Source organism: Alosa alosa, chromosome 18, assembly GCF_017589495.1.
Source record: "Alosa alosa isolate M-15738 ecotype Scorff River chromosome 18, AALO_Geno_1.1, whole genome shotgun sequence".
NCBI classification, from domain to species: domain Eukaryota; kingdom Metazoa; phylum Chordata; class Actinopteri; order Clupeiformes; family Clupeidae; genus Alosa; species Alosa alosa.
In genome coordinates this window covers 18,279,980-18,288,879 of record NC_063206.1, presented here as the reverse complement: position 1 = coordinate 18,288,879, position 8,900 = coordinate 18,279,980, and the positions used below count along the sequence as shown (strand labels likewise).

At 44.8% G+C, this 8,900-nt stretch overlaps 1 protein-coding gene across 1 annotated transcript in view; it reads left to right on the top strand.

Moving 5' to 3' along the window:
- Positions 1–466: 466 nt before the first annotated feature.
- pkdcca (protein kinase domain containing, cytoplasmic a) overlaps positions 467–8,900 on the top strand; it is a 49,870-nt gene continuing 41,436 nt past the window's right edge. Inside the window, exon 1 of the mRNA XM_048268922.1 lies at positions 467–486. The gene's annotated coding sequence lies outside the window, so the exon portion shown is untranslated. The remainder of the gene's footprint in view (positions 487–8,900) is intronic.

Below are 8,900 nucleotides of genomic sequence, written 5' to 3'. Positions count from 1 at the left end.
TGTGTGTGTGTGTGTGTTATGACGTCCACAGAGATATATGATCCCATAGTCTGATCGGATTGCAGAACACAGATGCACTCCAACATAAGAGGCCATTATGAGTATCTTATAGCCTCTGTCTTGGCTGTGCCAGGGAACTCAATAAAGATGGAACATGTGTGAGCGCGTGCAGAGACAATGACCAATCTGTGTGTGTGTGTGTGTGTGTGTGTGTGTGTGTGTGTGTGTGTGTGTGTGTGTGTGGATCATGGCTCAGATCTATGTCAGCCCTCACAGGCCCTACCGTTCCCATTCCTCTCTGTGGCTCTGGGCAGATTAATGAGTGTTTGCTTTGGGTTGTCTTGTCTGTTTGAGTGTCTCCAGTCCCGATGAAAAATGACGAACAGCTTGACAAACATTCACAAACTGTGGCGTGCGTGGTGTTTGTGTGTCTGTGTATGTGTGTGTGTGTGTGTGTGTGTGTGTGTGTGTGTGTGTGTGTGTGTGGTGTGTGTGTGTGTGTGTGTGTGTGTGTGTGTGTGTGTGTGTGTGTGTTTGCATGTGTATTGCATGCAATGGGTTTTTCTTTGAGATTGACTGCACGCGTGTGTCAGTGTGGATGTACATTTTTACATTTAAATATGTACGCATTTATGCTGTGTGTGGGTTTGTCAGTGCACATTATTATGTGTATGTATGTACAGACAATGTTTATATATGTGTGTGTGTGTGTGTGTGTGTGTGTGTGTGTGTGTGTGTGTGTGTGTGTGTGCATGAGAGGAAGAGAAAGCATGTGTGTTTGATCAGGTGACAGTCATGCTAATGGCTTCTATCTGACCCGTTCAGTCTGCCATTAGTCCCTTCTTCACATAGAATTTCTTCAGGCTTTGTGGACAGCTGTGCGGGGTTGCCGTGGTAATAGCTACAGATTAGCGTAATCAGAGTAGCTTGCTGCTATTGCTGCTAATTTGAGGGATATTGTAACAGGAAAGCTAACCGGAGGGCTTTGATCTGAAATAAATACAGCTGTGATATATAGTGGCTTACTTTTTTTGGTAAGTTATTCTTTGAAGGGATTGGATATATGAGAAACCTGTAAAAGAACTGAGGAATTGGTAAAGTATGTTGTGAGTAGCAACAGGTTCTGAAAGAGACCTACAGTGTACTGTAATAGGCCTACAAAGAATGTGACTCAGTAATGTTGTGCAATATCAGTGCATTGAAAAGATATACAGTACAACACCGTGCATTAGTACATTATATCCATTAAAAGTAAGAGTGCAGTCTTCATGGATTTGACAGGAACCTGACCGGAGCCTGTGAAATGGTGAACTAAATTCCTGACTAGAGATTTCAGTCAGAGACTAAAAGCCTGGCTTGAGGTAGGAGGATGGGTTGCTGATGGTCTGAATTCGGAATTGATATGGATGGGGAACTAAAGGTCTGACTGTAGGCTTGAGTGAGATGGGAACTAAAGGCCTGACTGGGTTTAGTGAGATGGGAACTAAAAGCCTGACTTCTTTCAGTGAGATTTACTGCCAATGAAGGTAAGCAAATCTTGATTTAAATGACTTGATAAAAGTATTTATCGGTCTCGTAAGGTAAACTAATCCACTCCTTCATGCGTCCATTGGTTATGCAAATCACTGACCCCACCTCGCTGGACATCATGTATGGTCTTTATTTATGTCAGTCGAGGTCTAGAGAGGTGGGGTTTGACCTAGCGGCTCCTCCTCACTGGATCTAGGTGGTTTTGCAATGAGCACTACTTGACTAAATGCCTGACTGAGTTCAGTGAGATGGGAACTAAAGACCTGATTTGGTTCAGTGAGATGGGAACTAAAAGCCTGACTGGGTTCAGTGAGATGGGAACTAAAGGCATGATTGGGTTCAGTGAGATGGGAACTAAAGGCCTGATTTGGTTCAGTGAGATGGGAACTAAAGGCCTGATTTGGTTCAGTGAGATGGGACTGGAGTGAGATGGGACCCAGGGGCCGCAGCCCTGCAGTAAATCACAGCTCTGTGTTTACTCAGCCCTAGCCCAACGCCTCCAGCATCCCAGGAATGCTCCTCCGCTGCCCAGCAGCTATGGGAATGCCAGGGACAAGAGCTTTTTCTAGTGTTTACCCACCCGCTTAGCTACACACACACCTTCATATACACGCACACGCACTACCTAACACTAACTCTCTCACTCTCTCTCTCTCACACATGCATGCACACACACACACACACACACACACACACACACACACACACACACACACACACACACACACACACACACACGCACAAGGGTTTTTGGAAAGAGGAGAGCAATAAAACAATGAGGAAAATGGTTCACTGCTCGAAAATCAGACTATATTCCATGATTGAATAATTAACTTCACAGTGATATTGCATTAGGCCACATCAATAGGACATGAAATGCAGTGCTGAACTTACCATGTTTTTATGTTAAAGGTTGTATCAGCGATTTCAGGACCAAAAAAGGCCCAAACATAAAGGCAGCCTAGGCTCCGAGATCTGTACACAAAAACAATTGCTACTAACAAGTGTTGCCAACCACTCAAAGGGAAAATAAAGCATTCTAACCAATAACTGATGAGATGCGTGTTTAGGAGAGTTTAAATTGCACAGAAGGGAGGGGGAGGGAGTAGCGAGCTAGCTCTCTGTTTTGTTTGAACATCAACAGAAGTGACGTTACCCCGCCATCGCTGATACGACCTTTAACCACTTAATTAAGCATTATACCTGAGATTTCTTAATATGTTTACTTATTTGCTTATATCACATTGACAAACCATTGATTTAAATACTATATCACAAAAACAAATCAGTGTGTTTAGCATTAATAAATATAAAGTAACATTAGTCACTGTCTTTACTGCTTAAGTCATATTAGCTACTGGACCACTGGACCACTGGACACTGGCAATGGTCCCACAGTGAATAGTGTTGGCAACTTATATTACACCGAAATCATTTAACACCCAAGAGAATAAGCTTGTCAATCTGTTCATTGAAATGACTGTGTTTTCCTGGGAGTAAGAAGGAATGCACTTGGGAGGGAGGGGGGCGTTTGGAGAGGGCAGATGACATGACCCAAGCACTCAGACAGAGACATCAGGGGCAGAGGACAGAGAGGACGTCTTATTTAGCTCTGTGCCTTTGGGAAAGCCATACCACTGCCAGCAAGGGAGAAAATACTGGCTCGCATGAGAGGGAGAAAATACTAGCTCACATAACAGCTCTCCCAGGCAATCATACGATATACCTATACAGCCATTTTTGCTAATGTAAGTAAAAATATATTTAATAAGTTCCCATTAGTATCCATTCTCATTCAATGTTACAGTGTACTACACTATACTTATTAGTGTAATTTGGGGCAGCCGTGGCCTACTGGTTAGCACTTCGGACTTGTAACCGGAGGGTTGCCGGTTTGAACCCCGACCAGTAGGCACGGCTGAAGTGCCCTTGAGCAAGGCACCTAACCCCTCACTGCTCCCCGAGCGCCGCTGTTGTTGCAGGCAGCTCACTGCGCCGGGATTAGTGTGTACTTTACCTCACTATGTGCTGAGTGTTTTTCACTAATTCACGGATTGGGATAAATGCAGAGACCAAATTTTCCTCACGGGATCAAAAGAGTATATATACTTATACTTATACTTAATTACAATGTAACAAGTGCACTTTTTATATGAAGTGTGACTCAAACATGTGAGACAGTGGGATAACAACATGGAGCTGCAGAAGCCACATGTTAGAGCCAAGGTGCAGCCCAGAGCCCAGCCACACTTACCCATCTGTGATGCAATCCATGGCGTTATGACTGACCTTTATAACGGATGACCTTTAGAGGAATGTTGCAGCAGGCAGTGAGCCTACGGAGTTCTCAATAGGCTACGTGCATGAAAGGCTCTCTGTGTGCTCGTTTGTGTCTGGTGGAGCCAGGTGTGTTTGAACCTGCTATAGTTAATGTAATTAGGGTCTACACGGACCCGGTTGGGTGTTGCACCTAGTGAATCAGCATGTTACAAGATATTCAGTGTTGGAGTAAAGATGTAAGGAGCAGAATATAACAGAAGATGCCGTTACAACACAGTTAACGCTCCACCGGAAATACATGAGCATATAGGAAGAGCCTTTCGTGCACTTAGTCCATTTATGAATCTGTGATCATCATAAGCTCAAATGGAAGAGCAAGGTGGCCATTGCGCGAAAGTGGACTCAGCCCACGAGTCACATGCAGTAAGCCTATATGCAGTCTGCAGTACTGCAAGTCTATTTGGATGATAGGGTCTAGGGTCTGCAGTACTGCAAGTCTTTTTGGATGATAGGGTCTGCAGTACTGCAAGTCTATTTGGTTGATAGGGTCTGATAACAAATATGATGTAAATGTGTCATATGTAAAATAATGTAATATACACAGAGAGACACAACCACTTGTAGCTCACTATTGACAGAATTTGTGAGTGGCTGCCTTGTTTTGACAGAATGGAACTGAGAAACTGGTGCCCAGTACTATACCCCCATATGGGTCAACTCTGGAGTCCAGCCTCATATGTTAAACTAAATTAAGCACCCTCTGTGATGGACACAGAGGCTATATAACTCTGAATTTATGTCACCTGACATTTCAGGCATCGTGCCTTTTGACCCCCTCGATGCCCTGTGACCTCTCGGAGCTCAGCCAGCCTGCAGTCAGCAGGCTGAACACAGTGCAGTCATAACTCCCAGCTAACGGGCCTGTTTGCGTTGTGTCCTGCCAAGCCACATGGGTTGACTTGGTGAAAGCAGCAGGACTTCTAAAACTCTCCAGACTCTGCTGTAGCCTCCTCCATCCAGAGGGGAAAAGAACGAGGGAGCGCATGAAAGAGACAGACAAGAACAGACAGAACACAGACAAACAGAGCGGAAGAGAGAAGGAGACCAGTATGGCAGTCTCACACAAACTGAGGTCTGCGCTAAGAATGGGCTTCTTATGTGTTTTCTTTGAGGTGTGCTGTTAGAATGTGTCAGACAGTAGACGCCAGTGTCTATCTCTGTTCCACCCTCGGCCTCTCCCTCCTTCTGCAGAAATGTGTTCACATGCATATGGGCACTTCAGCTGTATTTTCACTTAATAGAGTCATGACCAACATGAGACACATACAAGTACATTTGTGTGAGATCATTGCCACATACACACACACACACACACACACACACACACACACACACACACACACACACACACACACAGAACAGAGCCTGGATGTTGCACTTAAGATGAACCGCCAGCAAAGCTCTCCTTCTGTTTGCATTAGCAGCAGTGCTAGTGCAGGAAGACATGCCGTGTGATTGTGCCCCTCCACTCCGACCTCTCTGAGCAACAGCACAGCTCTTCAATCAGCTCACTTCCACAGTGCAGCCGCTCCGCGCCGCGCTGCGCAAATCCACTCCCCTGTCTCGGCTCGTTCATTTGGCATCTATTAGACTGCAGCCCGGTCCAGCACATCACAGTTGATTATGTTATGTGTGGCCATCCACTGAGGGAAAAGGGCCTGCCTGGACTCTCTGGTCTGGGCTCAGTCCAGCGGTTACTCTGGTATCTGCAAGACATCACAGAGGTGGTGATGTCATCTGGCACTGATGCAGCTTCATGTCCCATAACTGTCACTGCTGTTGCCGAGGCCACGGCACTGCTGAACTTGTGAGTTCTCAATTACTGACTCCAATTCTGATTTGCATGGCTCTCAGCTCTGTCGTTGGCCTGCGCTTTAATGCCACCTCTCAGCATCCGCTGCGCGAAGCCTCTGTGTTCCTCATCTAGTTTAGATCAGTCAGTGATGACATTTATATGGCAAATTTTCTTCCATCTGGTCAAGTGTGCACGTGCATGTGCATGTTCCAAACGTCTCAGTATAATAGTTTTTTAACATTCAGAACATTTTATTCTCTATGTTTTTATAAAATGCATTTGCATCGATGACATCCAGACTGTACTTGTTTTTGTTATCAAAAGTCAAAAGAAGGTTGTTGTGTCCCTAATACCAAAGCTGAAACCAATCCTACGCCCTTGTCATGACAAGATGATAAAACCCACATTTACCGGTAATCACATTGCATCACTTATTGGAAACCCAGACCATTCGCAATTGTGCTTTGTTTTTTCCCAACTAAATATCGGTTTAGCTGTGCACAAAGCTGTACAGGAAGCCCAGCTTATTATAAAGTTAGTCTCAGGAAACAGACCAATTTTGTAACTAATCGTCACTACCAACTTTTGTGTCTATTTGTCAGTCATCATTTCTGGATTGGGCCTGTTCATTCTTATTGAGGTGCACTCACAAGGCAGGTCTCATTCCGATCCAGCTATCAGTAGTACCATTAGTGGAATATTATAGGTACATTTTTATGTTCCCAGGGTTCTATGTTCCCAGCATCCTCTGTTCACCATATTCATATGTTAATACTGAGAACATGAGAGGGGGGTCCTATGTTCCAACAGTCCTTTGTGTTCACCAGCTCTATATAGCACATTACAGACCTTCACTTGAGGGAACTCATCAAATGTTTGGAGTCATGGAACAAAAAATAAAACCAAACGCACATAGCTTGCACCTGAGGTGCTTCTAGACATTTTAAAAATAATACAGTTGTATGTTTATAGACTATGAGATGTGCATGCACCATTACAATTTCATTTCTTGAGTGTGTTTGTTTGCTTGCTTTATTGTGTTTATATATCTCTTTTGTTCCAATAAATTGCATAATGGAATGTATGGTGATCATGCTGTTTCTTAGGCAATGCTTAACAGCTTGCAGGACACCTGTTTGCAACTTTCAACTGTTAAATCTCATGATGTAACTGTGTGTAATGCCACACAGTAATGCAGTTTGTGGTTCCTGTGCCGTGGACAGAGTGTTGAATTAACAGTGTTCTGCATACCAGCCTGAGCAAGATTAATGAGGAGAGGATGGATACATCTAAGTTTGTTTTGACTGGTTGAATGAGGCGACAAATTAACTTCACCTGGGCTCTCCAATCTGCCAGAAAGATCTCATTGGTGATCGTGGCGGTCATGGTGGTAGTGGTGTGCGTGTAGTGTGCATGTACGTGTTTTAAAAAATATGTGGACAAAGAGTGTCTTGTGGAAGTGTGTATGGTTTAGGGTTGAGTGAGTGGCAAAAAGAGTGTGTGTTGATGTGTAAGCCAGCTGTGGATTTCTCCTAAGAGAAACAGAGTGTGTGTGTGTGTGTGTGAAGGGGGGGGGTGGTCGTCCGTGAGGAAGAAAGAGTGTGTGCACAGCAGAATGAGCGAGTGAGCGAGCAAGTGAGAGATGTTTTCTGATCACATTTTACTAGCGTCTCGCTGCGGTTCTCCCCCACCACCGTCACGCCTGTTAGGAGCGTCCCTCGCCTCTCTGTCAGGAGCGTTCCTCTCCTCTCTCCCCTCCTGAGCCGAGAGCTGTCCTCCTCGCTGCTCCTCTCGGTGGGCCCGACCCCCCCGGGGGCTCCCGGCTCGCCAGCCGGGTGCGGGGGTTTGGGCCGGGGGTGTAATTACACCCTCCTGGTTGTCAGGCAGAGGCGATAGGAAGCATACCTTCCACCAATGATGGACACTGGACACTGGACGCAGCACACACACCCGGCCACCCCCTCCCTCTCTTGAAGCTGGTTGGGTTCCCCCAGCTGTGCAGCATCCATCTCTGTCTCCATCTCAGCCTCTGTCCCTCTCTCTCTTTCTGTGCTCACTCGTTCATGGTCTCTAACGCTTTTCTCTCTCACGCCATCTCTCTTTCCTTCAAACACTGTAATGCATTATTTCCCCTTGCCCCCCTCCCCTCTCTCACTTGCACATTTTTACATTCCCACTCCATTTACCCTTTTTCTTGAACTCCTCGATTCCCCCCTCCATGCTCTCTGGCTATATCATATCTGTGTTTGAAGCTAACCAGGGGAAAGCAAGTCATTCTTCTACTGCAGGCTGTTACATAAGAGGTCCACATTATGACCCTTGTGATGAGTAATGAACATTTATAGATGCAACACTGCATTACATCACTGCACAGCCATGCTTTTCCAGGATTCCTGACACTATGAACTGTTCCCCAGTGTGTGTTTACATTAAGGCGAGTCTACATGAAATGATACGTAGTCTTGTTAACTGGACCTAGACACAATAAGAGGTAAAGGGGAATCTTCAGTCAGTAGACTGCATCTGAGCCACAAAATTAGATACCTTGTTGATATGTGGCTGTACAGTTAGACACAATGTTTAGATAGGGTCAAATTGTTCTTGTTTTCTTTTCAACTGCAGATGTACAGTACAACATATGGGAAATATACTTCTAAAGCTGATACTTCACTATCATTTAACTAATTAATCCACTATGTCAGGCAGATTTAAGTCTATGTTCTTCATGTGTCTTAAACCTGCTGATAAGTCTAATAAGTCTAATGCCATGAAAACTATTCCACTACTGTAATCTGACTGAATGGATGACTGGGCTACCCACTAATACAGCACTTTTCAGCTGTTGAGATACTGTGGCTATTATATTGGGAATTATTCATACTGCTTTGTCTGGACATATATCCCAGACAATGGGCACTTTATCAGGGGGAGATCCAGCAGCGTTCGCACAGCAGTTCTCTGCCCAGAAAGATGACACCTATCTGGGGAAAGCCTGGTTATGATGACCCCTTCTGTTTCTGGCGCCTTGGGATGAGGTCAGAGTGGAAGAGAGTTGAGATAGACACAGTCTGAAAGAATTAGAGCCAGAAAGAGAGACAGATGGGCAGACAGACAGAAAAAAGATAAAGGAGAAGAAGAAAGTGAAAAAGAAAGAAAGACCGAAACAAATGAAAGAAAGGAAGAAAGGAAGAAAGGAAGGAAGAAAAAGGGAAAGAAAAAGAAAGAAAAGAGAGAA